The 19,469-nt window shown below is 39.8% G+C and overlaps 1 long non-coding RNA gene across 1 annotated transcript in view; it reads right to left on the reverse strand.

Annotated features, from left to right (window-relative positions):
- Positions 1-13,315: 13,315 nt before the first annotated feature.
- The window catches only part of LOC129402350 (uncharacterized), a 345,176-nt gene continuing 339,022 nt past the window's right edge, over positions 13,316-19,469 (reverse strand). Inside the window, exon 3 of the long non-coding RNA XR_008628638.1 lies at positions 13,316-13,440. This is a non-coding gene — a long non-coding RNA (uncharacterized LOC129402350). The remainder of the gene's footprint in view (positions 13,441-19,469) is intronic.

Consider the following 19,469-nt stretch of genomic DNA (forward strand, 5'->3'; position numbering starts at 1 on the left):
CCTTCTTTGGAGCTTCTGGAGCTTTGTCTTAAACCCAGTTCTGACAAGTGTTTTTTGGTGTGTGTCTGTTTTCCTAATCTAGAGAAAGTCAGGGGCAAAATCTCGTGCTTCTCAAACACTGCTGTCAGTTTCCAAGGCTTTGCATTTTATTCTATGAGGAAGATAAAGAATCTTTGATGTCGGGAGAAATTAGTTTTATCTATGCCCCAGAGGGGAGAAAAAAATCTTTAAAAATCTATTTCTCTTCAGGAATGAATTTATTTATTTCAATACATTAAAAAAATACTAACTAGCTTGTTTTGCATTTGGCTCAGGATATAATTTTCTGGTGATAAGAGTTTACTTTCTCTTTAGCAACAGAAAATCGGGTCTTAGGACAAATTTTGTAATTCTGATCATTTCCAGAATGATATTTGAGGTTATCAATAGGCTTTTGTTCAAGTTTCAATAATGTTTAGCGGGGTTTCTATTTCTATCTTATTGATTTTTTTTTAAGCGGGACTTTTATTTTAGAGAAGGTGGAAGACTACCAGTTCAGAAAGAATTACTGTGTAAATAATTCACATCATAAAAATAACCTCATTAGGAGCTTAACTGAGGCTTTTATTTCTCCTCTGTAGACCAAAGGCAATTCTAAATAAAGAACAACTCTAGATGCTTACTGGTTCTGGGCATAATGATTGCTAACATTCAAATATGTGAGGACATATAAACAGCTGAATTAGACCTTCAACATCTCAGTACTCAAAATTTTAACCTCGATCAAGAGATGTGTAGCTAAGCCTGAAATTCTCTTTTAAAATAATCCCCAGTTGCTCATGGCCTCGGGATCATGATTCATTTGATTTTATAGCAGATTTTCACTATTAGGAAATGCAAATATTGACTATGAAAAAATGAAAGCATTAATATCATTTAAATTTGCACAGTGTTCTGGACATAGAAAATTAATCATTCAGGCCATCTTATTCCATCCCACCATATTATTTTCATAATAAATGTTAAAATCCTTATATCTTATTCTGAATTCAAATAAATGTAGGCTCTGTTGAAATGGTTCCACAACTATTTTTTAAGTCTTTAAGCACAAGTTCATGGACCAATGCAAAACAAGATATATCTGGATCCAAGATTTAATTATAACTCAGTGTGAAGCTATTGTAACTTTGTTCTGTTGAAAGAAAATGTGAGGACTTTAGCTTATAAAAAAGATGCTTGCACTTCTTAATATAGGAGAGTGTCTTTTTCATTTAAATTCTATAGATTTTCCATCCAATCAAAATTTTACCTCTGCACTAAAATCTAAAAGCAGTTGCGCATTTCATGAAAATGAGTCTAAACATAGGGCTGGAGTGATTACACATCGGGCAGGGCGTTTGCCTTGCATGTGGACGACCCAGGTTCAATTCCTCCGCCCCTGTCGAAGAGCCTGGCAAACTACCGAGTGTATCTTGCCCACATGGCAGGTCCTGGCAAGCTACCCGCCCATGGCGTATTCAATATGCCAAAAACAGTAACAACAAGTCTCACAAAGGAGACATTATTGGTGCCTGCTCGAGCAAATCGATGAGCAACAGGATGACAGTGACAGTGACAGTGAGTCTAAACATATACCAAAGAGGAAACAGGTATTTTATGTTGACTTTACCACATAACCTCCCTCCTTTAAATTAGCCGTTAAGTCTCCATTCTTCCATAAGAAGTCAAGTCACAGATAAAGATATCAGAAACAACAAGAAAAGTGGAAATTTAACTTTAAAATCAGTCAGAACCTTATTCCAACTTAAGTCCCCCTGTCATTTGATAGTTTACTCTTATCAGTTAACAAAATCTCCACAGTTCTTTAACTCATGGTCTTGGGTCTCATCTGGGGATTTGCTTTGGACAAGAGAATGGGGCAGAAGAAGCTGGGTGACAATTGGGAGCTCTAGGGGCAAGTGATTCCACTGTCTCACATTTCCGTTCTGCCCTCTTCCTGAGCCCATGATGCACATCCTCCTGGTAGGAAGAACAGGATGGCTGACGTGGAGAGCAGAGTCACCTCAGCTGAGCCAACTCAGCCTTGCTCGCAGTAGCCAAGGCCCAACCAACCTGCTAAGCACTGTGCCAGCTCCAGGCTTAATGTTGTATGCCACCGAGATTATGCTTATTTGATTTGCAGTATCAGAGCACAAAAGCTGATCAATACAAATAGTTCCAACTTGCTGGAGTATTAAAACTGTTGTCTTTGAGAATAACTTATTTATTCAGATCACTACCTTGATGCCATGTAACCAATGTCTTCTCGATATGCTATTACATTTCATTACTGTTCTCTTCCGCCAGACAATACGATGCAAACTAATGAAAAATAAAAGTGTGGCACTAGCAAAAAAGTGGCACTAGCAAAAGACACATTCATGGACCAACGGAATAGAAAAGAGCAGAAATAGACCCACATATACCAGGTCAAATGAATTTCCACAAAGGTGCATAGATCATTTAATAAAGAAAGAATAGTTTTAACAAATGGTGCAGAGAGGCTTACTCTATGCATGCAAAAAAAATATAAGGAAGACTCGTACCTTATACCATAAACAAGTATTTGCTTAATATAGATTAAATATATTAAGTATATTTAAAATATATTTAAATTATATAAAAGTAAGAGCTAAAATGAAATAAAATCTTTTTAAAAATGTAAGGGGAACTTTTCAGTTTCATGACATTCGTTTGCTAGTGACTTCTTAGGTATATCACAAAAACATAAAAGCAAAATAAAAACAATAAAACATTGCTCATGTCAGCATTATTCACAACAAGCAAAATAAGGAAATAATCCAAGCACCAGGTCAAAGATGAGTGGATACATAAATTATGATCCTTTCTCTCTCTCTCTCTCCCTCTCCTTCCCTCCCTCTCTCCCTATCCCTCCTTCACTCCCTATATCTCACTCTCTCAATAGTATCTTTATTTCTGTCTTGTTTTCTCTTCTTCACCTGTCTCTCTCAAACATATGCTACTTTATTCTAAAGGAAGGATGCTCTGACACGTGGTATAATATTGATGAATCTTGAAGACAATGTGTCAAGAGAAAGATTCCAGCTACAAAGGGACAAATACAGTGTAATCCCTCTTTTCTGAGGTCTCTAAAATGTCAAATTCATACATTTTTTAAAAATTTACTTATTATTATTTTTTTTAAAATTTATTTTATTGAATCACCGTGACAAAAGTTATAAAGCTTTCAGGTTTAAGTCTCAGTCATATAATGATCAAACCCCCATCTCTTCACCAGTGCACCTGTTCCCCCACCAAAAACTCCAATATACCCCCATTCCACCCCCTCGCCCCGCCCCCCACCCTGCACCCGAGTGGCCAAATCTCCATTTTATTCTCTCTATACTTTGCATACCTTTAATATTTCAACAGAGAACTGGTTATTATTATTTGGAATTTTCCCCCAACAATCAAACCTGCTGAAAAGGCATCATTTGATAGTTTGTTTTCCATTGTTGAGAATGAAGATTATAGGAGCTCTGTTGTTTTAGCTCAGTTTACAGTCTAGATGCATTTCTATAAGTCTCCGGGAGCCAAAATGGGTTAGTAGACCTCCGGGATCTTAGTCCTTAAGGAGCAGAGGGGCGGGTCAAAGGGCGGGTTAGTGGGCAGGGGGGGTGTCTAAGGGCTTATCACAGGGCCCTGTCATAGGGTGGGCCATAGGGTGTGTCACAGGGTGGCTCAGAGGGCGTGTCTAAGGGCGTGTCCCAGAGTGGATCAGAGGGCGTGTCTAAGGGCGTGTCTCAGGGTGGGTCAGAGGGCATGTCTAAGGGCTGTCAAAGTGGCTCACAGGAGAAAGGGCATCTAAGGGCGTGTCATAGGGTGGGTCATAGGGTGTCCACCCTTCGACAAATCAGACAGAGGGGACAGAGGGGGGTTCTGAGGGCGGGTCAAAGGGCGGGTCAGTGGACAGGTGGGGGGGTGTCTGAGTGGTTCAAAAGGCGTGTCAGAGGGCATGCCTAAGGGCGTGTCACAGGGCATGTAATAGGGTGGGTCATAGGGTGTGTCGGAGGGCGGGACTTAAGGCGTATCACAGGGCAGTTCCAAGGGCGGGTCACAGTGTGGGTCAGAGGGCATGTCTGAGTACTTTTTTTGGGGTCACACCTGGCGATGCTCAGGGGCTACTCCTGGCTCTGCACTCAGGAATGACTCCTGGCAGTGCTCAGGGGACCGTATGGGATGCTGGGAATCGAACCCGGGTTGGCCACGTGCACGGCAAACAAGGCAAACACCCTCCCCACTGCGCTATGGCTCCAGCCCCTTTGTCCATTTGACTTTGTCCACTGTTGGTGACCACATCTGGGATCTTCCATGAGGGTGTGGGGTCTCAAGACCTCCCTTTCCTCGGTGGGGCTGGAGTCCCGTTGCAGCCTGTGACAAGACTGCTCATCTGCGGACTCCGCAAGCACCCAGGCAGAGACGAGAGGTCATCCTCCTTCGCGTCGCCTGCAATTTGCTTTCAGATGCTCGGTGTAGACAGTGGGCTGCAACAGCCTGTACACTGGAGTTTCTTTTTCTCGGGAAAAACTTCAATTACATTTGATCTGCTCTATTCAGAAATGTAGAGGACCACAGAAGGGACATTCAACGAGGTCCCCACAGATGGCTAAGTATCGCAAACATCGCTTGATGGACCTTCATTTGAGGATTTCTTAACTTGAATCAAAGTGAATTTAAAAATTGTTTTCCTTTATGAAAAGAGTAGAGTTGGAGGTAGGAGGACAGTTAAATGTCTGTCTTGCCTAAACATGGAAATTCAATAAATCTGCTTCCCCTACCCCGCCTAGCTGTTTAACACATTCAGATAAATACCAGTGCCCTACCTTTTGTACTGCCCACCTACCCTTATTTATTTATTTATAAAAAAAAAAAACTACTCACCATGAAATTACAAAGATATTTCTGATTGGGTTTCAATAGACCCCAAGAGCCCCTAAACAAAAAGGGCAAAATACATTTGCACCCCTTTGTTCTTGCAGTATTACCCATGAGAGTCAAAATCTAGACATATCTGTGAAATAAATAAATGGAATATGAACAACAAAGAATCTACTATTTTTTATCTGAAAAAAAAAAGAGGAAAAGATCCATACTAGAAGCTCATCAATCACAAAAATTCACGGATAAAGTAGAAATACAAGGGGAAATGTTAAAGTAGAAATGCTAAATGCTAGATAATTAATATTACTTAATCTTTTAGTTAATTCTATTTTTCTTTTAATATTATCTATATTATTTAATAATATGTATTTTCATAACATTAATATATAATCTTAATATATAACATATATGTAAATTTAGTAGAATCTATAATATTATGTAATAGCACTGTCATCCTGTTGTTCATTGGTTTGTTTGAGCGGGCACCAGTAATGCCTCCATTGCAAGACTTGTTGTTACTGTTTTTGGCATATCGAATACGCCATGAGTAGCTTGCCAGGCTCTGCCGTGGGGGTGAGATACACTCGGTAGTTTGCTGGGCTCTCTGAGAGGGGTGAAGGAATCGAATGCAAATGCCCTACCCGCTGTGCTATCACTCCAGCCTTTATAATTTTAATAATATTAAAGTTAATAATATTAAAGTTAATAATATTAATTTTAATAATATGATTAAATTAATCTTAAATGCTAAAGTAGAAATCCAAGAGAAAACTGGCTATGGAGAGCTAACTAGCTGGAAAGAAATAGGTAGGTCAAGTCCATCTTTGGTTGTAATGACTAAATAAATCATCTTTCACATGCTTTAGGTTCTTAAAATCTTTATTGGGGATGAGAACAATAAACCGTGTGGAAGCATATTCCAGGGGACACCCAGTTAAGCATCTCCCTTGAGCCTGATTACACCCTTCTCCAAATAGGAACCCAGTTACTCTCTTGAGTCAGACGCTCTCAGAGGAATTACAGCTGCAGAAGCAGCTGGAACATTGAAAAGAACCTTAAGTAAATAGCCTATAAGGCCAGTGAACAATGAATTATATATATAAAAAACCTATAATTAGTAATAAAAGCCTTAAAATAACTGTACTCATGAGATAGGACTGGTCATATCCTTGCTAGGTTTTGGAAATAATAGAATTTTTTTTTGGACCAATGTAACTGCAATGGTAATTAAAAGCTGATCTGGTATCAAAGGCAAACTCAAGGTTATATATGTAAGTAGCTGGTTCAGAAAGTATAATTATCTTGTTCATATTCATGTATTCACCTTTTTATAAAAAAGTAAAAAGGAGCTTTTGAGATTATTTTTAAAAAATCTTCAGCAAAATCAACTTGAGAAATGAAGCAAATCATGCAGTCAATATAATTTTCTTATGCCTGAAGTATAGTGGGGTAGATGAGATCACAAAGCATGAGGGTAAAATGATGGTTTGCTGTGTGGTTTGTATGTAGGTAGTGAGGATTTTCATTGCCAGTCTCCATAACTTAAGATGTGAAGGAAGTTTGGATGAAGCAACGTTGGACCAGGTGAGATGTAACCAAGCCCAGAAAGTTTCTGCCTATTGTGTTGGTCCATGTTGATTTATTGTTGTAATTTTCTCACTTTGAGCTTCCTGCTCACTTATTGTCATAGATTTTAAAAGGGTTTACTTGATGACATTGTCATCTTTAGACAGAAGCAACAACAACAAAATCTGAAAATGTACCAAAATTACCAAAACATTGAAGGGAAATGTTTAAAAATGATATTGCAGTAGATGGGATTCTTTAAAAGGTGTGCAGTAGTATATTGGCATAGAGTTTCCAAGGAAAACAGAGCATCATTCTATGCTCTCGGCTTTGGTGAGCAAACAAGGAGAGACTCGGTCTTGACTTCCAGGATTTCATAGACCACCTGGGGAGGAAAACATCAATCCACTAATGACACAAATTCATGGTCAATGACAGTCAGATGAAGTGTCATAAAATAAGTCCAGGGAATGCGATGAGAAGTCCAGGAGAGAAGAATGATTCTAGACAAGGGAAGGGTGAAGAGGAACTCAGGAAGAAAACCTGAAGATCCTTCTGCTGAGATAGGAAGGATGATTACTAGGTAGAGGGACCATGAAGAGGAGGACCCAAGGTCAAGGAGGGTGGAGAGAAGGAGAGAAGGTACTTCTGCTTGTGCAAAGAATTTATAAGACTGAAAGAAACATGTCATGTGGGAAGGAGTGATAAAAAAAATCTTTTTCCGTAAGAGAGAGACTTTGCAAAATGTGTGGCTCTATTCAACAGTTAAGCAAAAATGGCAAATTTGCGATGTGGTACCTCCTTCCTATTCTGTGCTGTTGACATCCTTTCACGAGTCAAGAGAGAGGCCCAGAAACCTTTTACACATGGTATTCCAGGACTCACCAAGCCAAGCAGCGACATATGTATGAATTCTATCATCGAGGGGGAAGGAACTAGTGTTTAAGATCTGTATGCCACTAAGACCCAAGTTCCTGTCACATGTAAAATCTGGAACAAAGACTGAATTGTTCACAGGATAAAGAAAAATTATGGGCTTATGGCAGTAGCAAGGTAAGAAAAACTTTGATTTGCTTGTTTGTGGGTTTAGAGCATAATCTCATTGGCTTCTGACCTATGCTTCTCTCATTAGCAGGACTAGTGAGCATTTTTGTCAAAAAAAGAAAGCAGACCACGTCACATCTGCCTTTCCTGAAACTTTTGTTTTACCAGGCATGACTTCAATACAAAGAAAACTGGGATCAAAATACATGAGTGTGTAGGCTTGAGAAAAGGTTCTACTTTAAATATATCTTATTTCCAGAGCCAGGGCTGCTAGCTTTGGAGTCAAACATATTTCTCCCCCTTGACACCTAATCTTCTATAGTTCCTTGGATAATAGGAATATTCAACGTATTTAGAGTCAGCATTGTGTTTTGGACGCAGCAACACATTTTACATACTATTTCAAGAAATTTAATCTGGATAACAAGTTCACAAAATGAGATTCTATTATAATCTCCATTCCACATGTTGGGGGAATAAACATGGAGATATTAAATATTCTTTTAGGAACATACTAGTAGAAGAACTGTGAGGAAGACACATCTCGAGCCTGCGCAGTTCTAAAACAATCCAAGCTTTAAGACACTCCCAAGATCAGAATCCAAGAGATGAGAGAATGCAGAACACTCAGTGCTCTTGAGTACCCGCATGTTTCACTCTTAGATTTAAAAAGGATTTAATTCATGTGACAATATGGAAACAGAATTATTTACAGAAAATATTTCATGCATGAGTTGGAAACAGTTATTAACATAGCAGCTTACCTAGACCAAAAACCAAAAGATTTAAAATATTAATAACAACAGTTATTTCCCCCACAGATTATTTGGGGATTGACATAATACCAAATAGCAAGCCAGGTGTCCAAACTTTAACACATCAATTCTTTCTAATTTTAATTTTTATGGTCTAGGTAATATGGCTGTAAGAGTGTCCATGTTTATGTTTTTATCGTACATTATTGCGTCTTCCACAAAACCAAAATTCTCAAGCCCTCATGTCACTTCTTAAGCCTTCTCTGATTTCTCCACCCCCCCATCCCCACTTCCCACTACTTAATTATCTCAGTTTTGTAATCGAAGGTCAAGGGTTTGTCATCATATGAGTGCTATCTGTCCTGGTAGCTGTCTTTCTCCCTCTCACTTATTCTGCTTAACATGAAACCCTCTAGTTCTATTCAAGTTATAGACAACTGCAAGATCTCATTTTTCTCTAGCTGCATAATATACTCATTATGTATTCACAACTTCTTCATCCCTTCCACTGCCCTTTGACACTTGGGGTTCTTTATAGTCTGGCTTAGCTTTATAGTAGGTGCACATATAACGTTATGATGCAATGCTTCTGTGTTCTTGGGGTAGATATCAAGAAATGGAATCACTGGGTCATTGTCTCTGTTTACAGAAGACTCCAGACTGTTCTCCATTAAAGACTGAACCAAATGACATTCTCACCAATAGCGACTGAGTCAATGGCCGATTTTTTTTTTATCTATCTAGGTATATGAATATACACACATTTGTTTTTTTGGCCTCCCTTAGTGATGTTCAGGGGTTGCTTCTGGCTCTACACCTGGCAGTGTTATACCAAGGAATAAACCCAGGTTAATGGCCGATTCTTAATGTAAGTGTCTAAAACTCAAGTTAAACCTTTCCACAGGTAACTCATGAAGGGTTTCCTTTCAAGACGTCCAGTTCTTGGACCTTAAGTTCTGGGGCATGACATATCCTGCTTATAGTTTGCTTTGCTCCTGTACATCCTTACCTACGATACAACTTAATGTATAAGCTAAGGTATAGATCAATAACAGGAGAATAACTCTACCAATAAACTGTAATACAAATTATCTTAAAGGGCTCACTCTCTCTTTGAAAACATCTTGGTCTTCCTCCAATTTGCAAACTATGGTTGGGTACAAGTCACTGAAACCACACAGAAGAAATTGGGTGAGAGAATGGAGACGAGAATTTGGGGGGGAGTTAGGGGGTACAGTCAACTGACCTGTACTGTTGTGATCAGCTATTCTTCCTCCGGAATGAATTATCTTTCTTTCTGTCTCTAAACAGGAGGTAGGGAATGTCTGATCCCAAACCCAACATTCTAAGATTGGAAGAAAATTTGGAAGGTTCTGCTTTAAGGCTAGAAAACTTGGTTTCTTAAATAATTCAAACCCCGGCCTTCCTAGGTGGGCTTCATGATTGCTGTGAAAAAGTTAGGAAGCAAGAGACTATCTGCCTTCCCCAGCAAGCAAACTTCTTAGCATACCGATCAGAACCTTTTTCTCTTTGTCTTCAATAGATCAATAACACCGAGGCTGCCAAAGTATATGTCCAACAGAGGAGACCATTTCAGAATTCACCCACGAAATGTCTTTAAACACAGGAGCCCTGATTATCAGCAACAACTCATCAATTTCTTAGCTCCTCTGACCAAAGCGCACATGTATTTAATAGCAAGAATTCTTTTTCCAAGTCTCTTTTATCATAGCAGTTTTCTTGAGGATTATAGTTCTGTAAATGAAATGCTCTTTGGAAATAATTTTTTTACCCTTAGCTTGTGTATTTTTTTTCTTCTGATCCCTTCAACACTGGCCCCCTCCAGCCCATCCCACATCCCTTAGACTTATCCTTTCTAGAGTTGAAATATCAGTATCAATTTTATCATAAAGTTTATTCCCTTCAGGCAGAAACAAGCAAAACCAAAGTAAAAGGAACTGGAAAAAAAAAACTAAAAAAATCCCTGGAAATCTCTAGAAAGCATATACACACACATGGTCTAGTAGTAGGAAAAGACAAAATAAAAAGCCTATGAAAAGCCCACAAAAATAAAATTTCTCATGGCACAGGCTAAAATATTAGACACTCATCTCTTATTTTATTTGGGGATCCCAGGCTGCACCTGGCAGTGCTCAGAGACGACTCCTGGTTCTGTGAACAGGGAGCACTCCCGGCAGTGCTCAGGGGACCATAGATAGTGCCAGGATCTAACCAGGGTTGGCAGCATTCAAGGCAAGACACCTGAACCCTTGTATCCCCTCTCTAGGCCTCACTTATCATTTTCATTTATTTTTCTTTATTATTTTAGAAAGGCAATGTGTAAAAATAAAAATGAGAAATCTTAGAGTTGAAGTCTTCTTTGTAGTCTTCATAAGGTACATAAGAGATCCGACTATTTTTCTTGAAATTTTTTTATTAGTGAATCACTGTGGGGTACAATTACAAACTTACAAACTTTCCTGTTTGTATTTAGTTTACATCCCTCCACCAGTGCCCATTCTCCTCCACCAATGATCCCAGTATCCCTCCCACCACCCCCATCCCAAAGATCCAACTACTTTTAAAAAAAAAAAACACTGTTGTTTTGTTTTGTCTCTGGGCCACACTCAGTGGTGCTCAGGGCTTACTTCTGGCCCTACATCAGGGGTCACTCTTGGTGAGGCTTGGGGGACTCAAACAGGGTGTTAAGGGTTGAAGCCAAGTATGTCACATCCAACACAAGGGCCCTACCTGCTGTATTATCCTTCCAGGCCCTGCTTTTTAAAAACTTTAAAGACACATAAGCATGTGCAATTTGCTTTGGTACCAATTCATGTTTGCATCTTATGGCAGGAAAATTGTAAATAAGGTTATATGTGCAAAAAAAAAAAAACACCCCACAAACAAGCCACTTACTAAATATAGCAAAGACATCCACGGAGTCGGCAGAGACAGGAGTGCTCCCTGCTCCCTAAAAGCACATAATTAACTAGAGCTTGGAACATCTCCAACCTCTCATTCACCAACTGGCTAACACTTAGGCTGCAAGATACCGGGCAACAGGAAGAACTCACGGGGTGAGAACCCTCAGACGGCAGACAATCAGCGTCAGGAGAGTCGCACATCAGGCGTCCCTCGGCCAGGGACACTGAACAGCAAGATCACACCAGCGAAAAATGCCCGTACACAACACTTCAACCCAATGGACAGTATATTTTTCTATCCAGGCTCCATTTCTGATTTTAGACACTTGTATTAAGAATTGACCATTACCACCTCCCATATGGCAAATTATTTTTCCATGTAAAGATTTTGTTACATTATTTTAAAAGAATACACAGTCTATATGTTAAGGAGGAGGAGTAAAAACAGAGTAAGACTGGTAGGTTGTAATATTTTGTTGTTGACTACATAAGATAAATGTATATGTGTTCATATGTTTTATTTAAACCCTTAAAAGGAAAATGAATGAAATATTAAAATGCATGGATCACAAAAAAAAAAAGAATTGACCATTACCAATGATTGAAAGCTTGCCACAGGCTTGTGTGTGTGTTGGATGGGTGGGGGTGGGGGGGCGGAATAGAGTTAGGACAGAGAAGAGACCACTATGACCATAATAACTGGGAATGATCATGCTAGACAAGATCTGAGGGTTGAAAGTAGAGAAGGGATATTCTTGATAACATTTCAGTGTCAATATTGCAAATCACAATGCTCTAAGCAGGGTGGGGACGGAGAGAGAGAGAGAGAAAGAGACAGACAGACAGACAGACAGAAGACAGACAGACAGAGACAGAGAGAGACAGAGACAGAGAGACAGAGACAGAGAGAGACAGAGACAGAGATAGAGAGAGACAGAGACAGACAGAGACAGAGAGACAGAGACAGAGAGAAACAGAGACAGAGAAAAACAGAGACAGAGACAGAGAGAAACAGAGACAGAGAGACAGAGACAGAGAGACAGAGACAAACAGAGACAGAGAAAGGGAGAGAGAGAGGAATAGCGCATGCCATAGTGTGGGGAGGGGGAAGCTGGGAAGGAACTGGGGAGAACTGGGGACATTGGTGTTGAGAAATGAGCACTATTCAAGGGAGGGGTGTTAGGACATTAAAGGAATGAAACCCAATCATGAAGAACCTTGTAACTGTGATTCAATGGAACCATTTAAAAAATAATAAACCGTTCAATCATTCACAGTTGGTGAGAACGGCAGCTGGCTCCGTCTTTACGGAAAACCGTGTGGAGACTTCAATAGCCAAGTTGACTTTTCTATGTTTTCTGCTGTCATTAGTACATCCCATCACTTAAGCAACTTTCATCAAATACAGGTACTGGAGTTGTGGGAAGAGGATGAAAAGGAGCCAGAGAAAAGATACCCAAGGTTAATGACCTCAGTTCATACCCATGCAGTGCCTATGGTCCCCTGAGTACCACCAGGGGAGCACTCCTGAGCACAGAGCCAGGGATAGCTTCTGAGTACCACTAGGTGCAGCCCAAGCCACACCCACTTTTTTTTTTTTTTGCTCACACCTGGCGATGCTCAGGGTTTACTCCTGGCTTTGCAGCCAGGAATTACTCCTGGCAGTGCTCGGGGGACCATATGGGATGCTGAGAATCGAACCTGGGTTGGCCACATGCAAGGCAAATGCCCTCCCCACTATCGCTCCAGCCCCCACATCCACTTCTTAAGAGAAAAAGAAAAAGAAAGGAATGACATTGCATACAACCTCCTGACCTGTGACGAAACTTAAGGAAATTACAGTCAAATGTAAACGCATAATATCATGAGGGTTCCAGGTAACTAACTCAGCCTGGGAACGGCGAGAAGTCGCTGAAGTTGTTGAGTTATTGATGTCGCCAGTTGTATATTTTGTAATATATAAAATGTGTACTCGTGTGTGTGTGTGTGTGTGTGTGTGTGTGTTCTGTGAACAGCAAGGAAGGTAAGGATCTTGACACAGACAGAAGAAGAGAAATACCAGAGGAGGCTGTTGTTGATTTGCCTATTCACTTACCAGCAACAGGTCACAGCAGCTTTGACGGGGTGAGGGCGGGAGCAACTGCACGTGCTGCTGTTATCGCTGGGCCTTAGCCTCGGGAGAACGTCAGCAGGGGCTGCTCTCAGAACGCCCAGGGATGTGTTCCTGGAGTCTGGAAGACAAGAAAAGCATCGGTTAAAGCTATCAGCTTATGACACAAAGGTAGCACCGCGCCTAAGAGATAGGAAACACCCACACCCAGATCTGCCCGCTAAACGCAGAGCATGCCAGGGCCAGGGTGGATTAGTGGTTTATCTCAGAAGTGACAGGTTTCTGCATTTCAGAAGCATCACGCTGGAGTGGGTGATGGAGGGGCTTTATATGAATAAAACCAAGATCCCCATTCACGGGGAAATTGGGGGTTTCTTGTTTGATGTAAACCCACTTTGGAAATCCCAGATTAACCCGATAGAGCGGCCCCGTTTTTCTTCTGTCTCAGTTGCCGCATCCGTGAGGATTTGAGCAGACTCTGAAAAGCAACGCCTGTCCCTGGAACCATGAGCAAACATGATATGGCAAGGAAAGACAGTTAAAATCGAAAATAAGAAGTGAACTAAACACACACACTGCATACACACACACACACACACACACGCACACACCTGTAACTTCTTTTCATCATTTTGTCTTCCTCCCAAAGGCCAGAACAGCCATCTACTTATCACTCTGCTGGTTGATGGCATGCACATCGTCTCATCACTGAGAGAGCCCATCGGGAAGTCATGACGTGCCTGAGCTCTGAGTTTTCTCAGTTCCCAGGCAAAGGAAGACAATGGGTATAGGGTAGGAGAGCTGCAAAGCAAGGCTCCTAGAACTGGGCCACTACCCCTTGAGGGTGGATTCAATCTTCCAAGAGAATCTTCGAGAATTTGCAGCAAATAACAATAACTCCCTTCCATGTTGGGAGCACGGGGTCAAACCGCCACCCCAAAGTGCGTTTGGGCCTTCTCCGAGCACAAGCATGAGAATGAAAGTGACAAGGTCATATTTAGGAAGAAGTTCCTTATCTGAGCAGATTTGAGTATTGTTGTTGAATTTTCCCCCCTGAGTTCCAGGCTGGCATGCAGATGAAAAACTCTCATTTGGGAGCGTTGGAAAGTACTTAGCAAAATCTGATGTGGCGCTTCAAACATGTTTCTCACTTTCCCTCTCTGTGAATTTCTGGAACCACGGTGATAAGAGGAACATGGTGGAAATGTAAAGAGATTTGACCTCTATTACCAAGGTAACTGCATTAACTGCTAATTTTTAATGAATGTCAGCTTTGGAGAATGCTGTTGCTTCTTAGGCCTAGTTTTTCAAGAAGGAATCTTAAACCCTCTGCATAAAACTGTGTTTTGATGGGCATGATGGTACTCTTTGCCTTTGAAAGGAAAATAACAGTAATTAAGCACTTAAAGCTTCCATGGATGAGGTTATTTTTTCCTTCTATTAAAAAAAAAGTCATCAGGCTCTTTGTAAACAAGATCTAATTAATATAACTAGTTTCATCATAATTATCAAACTCTCAGAGGGAGAAAAAAAGTACACTTGATGTACAATCTGGATGGAATTCCCTAGGTCTTAACTTTAGAGTTCACTCATCACCAGAGTTTACCAAGTGGTACATATATATTATATATGTATATATAAATGTATTTATATATATAAACATATATTAATATGTATATGTGGATACATATATATATTCAAAGCATTAGAATGACAGGTTTCATTTACCAGAAGATATTAAAATCCTGTCAATGTGATTCCCATCAAGGAGGTTTTCACTGAAATAATAAAAAATGAATGAGGGGAATCAAATGGAGTCCTCTACTTAAATATTCATTTTCTAATCTTTAGGGAGCTGTTTATTATCCTTGGAACACCTGGACTTTAGTAGAACGTTGTGTGGTTTTAAACTTGTTATCACAGCACAGCAAATTCCAAGAGGGCTGTAAGTTAAGCCCGATATTATGAAAAAAGCGAAATAACAATCTGTTCTTGTGAGTTCAGGCCTGATCTAAGGAGATGGTGATTTTTAAGGAATAGTAGTGGAAAATGCTTGCATTGTGGGTATGACTTAGGTGAGGCCAGGGCAGCATCTTGGGTTGAACCGCTAAAGTGGTGTTCACCCAGGACAACTCAGAACCAGTACTCAGCCACCAGGAGCAATTTCTCAGATTGCACAGTCTCGGTACACTAGGGACTCCACCCTGGCTGTGACCTTCAGTCCCCGGGCTCTGCTGGCCATAGCATGGAGTTGAAATACCATCCCGATAAACAGGACAGCATAAAGATATTTTCTTGTGTTTGGAAACCTTGTGTGTTGTGTGTTTGCAATGTGACAGTATGCCCTTCACAGTGACAATTTAAGTAAGGAACTATACAGTTTGACAGAAAGGGTTGAGACAATGGAGGCAAAAAAAGAAAAAAAATGTTTACAGAAGAGGTAATGGGTTCTCGAACATTGTATGAGGGAAACAAGAGCATGAAAATGTGTAAATATGTAACTGTACTCTCAAGGTGATTCATTAATTAAAAAATTAATTAATTAATTAATTAATTAAATAAACAGGCAGGGGCTGTGAAGAGAGGCCAGTGGGGAAGGTGATTGCCTTGCATCCGGCTGACCCGGGTTCAGTCCCCTGCACCCCATAGTATCCTCTGAATATCACCATGGGGTTACTCCTGAGCACAGAATAATAAATAGCCCCTGAGCACTGCTGGATCTATCCCCTCTCTTTCTGTCCGCATTCTCCCCCACCCCCAATAATAACCTAAATGGAATAAGAAACAAAGTCCCGTGGAACCTGAAATATTTGGTTCAAAAAACTAATCAAGCATGGGCATATCTGTGGCAGGGTCTCCTGAAAAAGACCACCATGATCTTTTCCAGGAGAGGTGCCACATACAAGGAGAAGAGAAGGGACAGATTTGGGGTATGTCTTAGAGAACCAACATTATCCCAATTTTTCCATAACTGTTCTAAATAATATTGTGTCTGTCCCTATTTCTTTGCTTCTAGGTTCTTCCTTTGCCTTTATCCACTGGGAAATGAACTTGTCTACCTCTTTTTTTGCTGGTCTCTCCCATAGGAATATAAACTCCGTACAAGACAATTCTGGATTTTCCATTCTTACATCTCTAGCACCATTGTGGGTGATGTTAAGTGATAAGTAAAATATAGAAGCAACCATGTCTTAAGAGTATGTCATGTTTCAGTTTAGAAGGTTTACCAAAACACGTTAAATGCATTGCTATGTGTGAAAGTTATGAGATATGTGTGTGCATATGCGTGTATGTGTGTACATACGCATGGTTTGAAAAATAGTACATTAAAAATCCAAGAGGCCAAACTATATAAAAATTCCCATTTTTCTGTTATTTATGATATTCTTTTCGAAAATCATAAATCCAGTTTGTAGGAGGGACAGGGCTGGAGTGATAGCACAGTTGGTAGGAGGGCGTTTGCCTTGCACGTGGCCAACCCAGGTTCGATTCCTCCATTCCCTCTCAGAGAGGCCGGCAAGCTACCGAGTGTATCCCGCCTGCACGGCAGAGACTGGCAAGTTCCCCATGATGTATCCAATATGCCAAAAACAGTCATAACAAGTCTCACAATGGAGATGTTACTGGTGCCCGCTTCAGCAAATCGATGAACAATGGGGCGATAGTGCTACAGTGCTACAAGAGGGACAGAAATATCCTTATCCAAATATAATCTTTCCTTTTGTTGCTTTTTAATTTAATTTAATTTTGTTTTGTTTTGGGGGTCCACACCCAGTGTGCTCAGGGCTTACTCCTGACTCTGCACTCAGGAATCGCTCCTGGCGTGATCCAAGGACCTTATAGAAGTGCTGGGGATCCAACAGGGGTCAGCTGTATACTGGCAAGTGCCTTAACTCTCCCGTCCTTATTGTTTTTGTAAAAATTGGGTATCAAACCAAAATAATAGTACAACAAGTAGGGTTCTTGCCTTATACACAGCCAAGCAGGGTTCAATTCCTGCTACCCTATATGGTACCTCAAGTCCCATCAGGAGTGATTCCTGAATGCAAGACCCAGGTGTAATCCTTGAGTATCAGCAGATATATCCCCCCAAACAAAAGCAGCCCCCCAAAATGGATATCACTGGTTTACAATACTATAAACGTTTTGAAATTGTTGCATTTTTTTATGACTGACCAAATTTTCAAAAGAGAACAAGTATTATACAATGAAGGTACTGAGCACTTAAAATTTATTACATACCCAACCTATAAACCTCTTTGTGACTGGCATTCATTATAAAACTGTTTACAAATTATATGTATTTACTACTATGTGATATATTCTGCATATTATTAAACCTATAAGATAATGAACTGTACAAAGTATAATTTTAGAAAATTGAGAAATTAATGTATTTCATCAATGGCCAACATCCAGAGACTATAAAACCGAGCTCCCAGAAGGAGACATATTATAGCCTAGTTCTCCCTCTCGGAGAACCCAGCAAGCTACCGAGAGTTTCCTGCCCGCATGGGAGGCCTGGCAAGCTCCTCGTGGCGTATTCATATGCCCAAACCAGTAACAATGATGGGTCTCTTTCCCCTGACCCTGAAAGAGCCTCCAAAGTGGCACCGTTGGGAAGGACGAGTAAAGAGAGGCTTCTAAAATCTCAGGGCTAGGACAAATGGAGACGTTACTGAGACTGCTCGAAAAAAATCGACCATCAACGGGATGATGATGATGATGATGATGATGATTGTATTTCATGCACCACATTTACCTTATATTTTAATTACACTACAAAGTGATTTTTCCCAATCAAGATAATAATATTTTGGTTCTATATATTTCGGTATATAGAAGTTAAACTATTATTACATGTATTAAGGAAAAATCCTATAGTTTGGTCATCAAATGAAAACAAGTCATTTGTAAGGTATGCCACAAATTTTAGAGATTTTTTTTATAACTAATTAAGTCTTTTTTAAAAAATAGAAAAGTCCAGCTCAATATAGTTGATCTGTTTTAAGGATACATGTAAAAATTATAACACAATATCTTAACTGCTTGATTATAAAGTTATTTAATTCTAATCCTGGATTTTATTGCCTTCATAATTAGGAAAACAGGCACACACACAGAAAACCTTTTCTATGTTCACCTCGTAATCATAAATATAATTGTGAATATTAACTGTAATTTAGACATAACAGGTCACAAAATTTCTCTCTTCCTCCCTCTTCCTTTTTTCTCTCTGTTTTTGCTTGTCTCTTTAGTAAATGAACGGCAAAGATTATTGTAGTTGTTGTTTTTTAACAGGCCACTATTACAATGTTTTCCTCAAGACAGTTTCTTAGTGGATACAGAAGGTAACATCATGAAAAAAAAAAGTGAATCATTACAATTGTACAAACTATTATGACAGAGGAGGCATACCATCAGATTTCAAACCATGTTCTCTTTTTTAGTGCTAATATCCTAAATTGCTGCTTTATAAAAAGCACTCTTGCCAATAAATAATTTATTCATATTTTAATGTTGTTGTCTTTGCAACACATTCATCATAACAGATTTGTTTTTTTGCCAATGTGTATTGGAGCACCGCCAACAAGAACTATTGGTAAAAATACGACCTTCCTTGATTTTTATCCCAGTGAGATGATGTAAAGAGAGGAACTCAAATAATCTAAATAATGTTTAACACCTTTAGCATCTGCTGGAAAGCAAAAATGAAGACTAATGTTCTCCTAGATAGCTCATTCAATGTTTATCTTGATGACTACAAAACAAGCAGCCGAACAGCCATTGAACTGAATTACAATAAAATATACGTTTTTCAGAGAGAGGAGCACAAAATCAGTTTTCATTTGGCATGCTAAGTATGCTATATTTGAACAGAATGTTACATATTCATTTCATTCATCATTTAAAGGCAGATAATCAGGAAGTCATTACGTGGCCTGCATCGGGCAGCTATTCGATTAGAGCATAATTGAGCACTCTGTAATTCAGCCAACGCTGACAGGAGGAGAATGCAGAATATTCACCCTAGGTATTTTGAATGTGGGGAGAAGTCCAGAAGAAAGAATATTTGCGGGTCAAAACAGGCCACAGAGATTAAAAAAAAAAAAAAAGGAGACTTCTAAAATAAGAATGCACTTATTTACA

The sequence above is a fragment of the Sorex araneus genome, chromosome 2 (genome assembly GCF_027595985.1).
Source record: "Sorex araneus isolate mSorAra2 chromosome 2, mSorAra2.pri, whole genome shotgun sequence".
Lineage (NCBI taxonomy): Eukaryota > Metazoa > Chordata > Mammalia > Eulipotyphla > Soricidae > Sorex > Sorex araneus.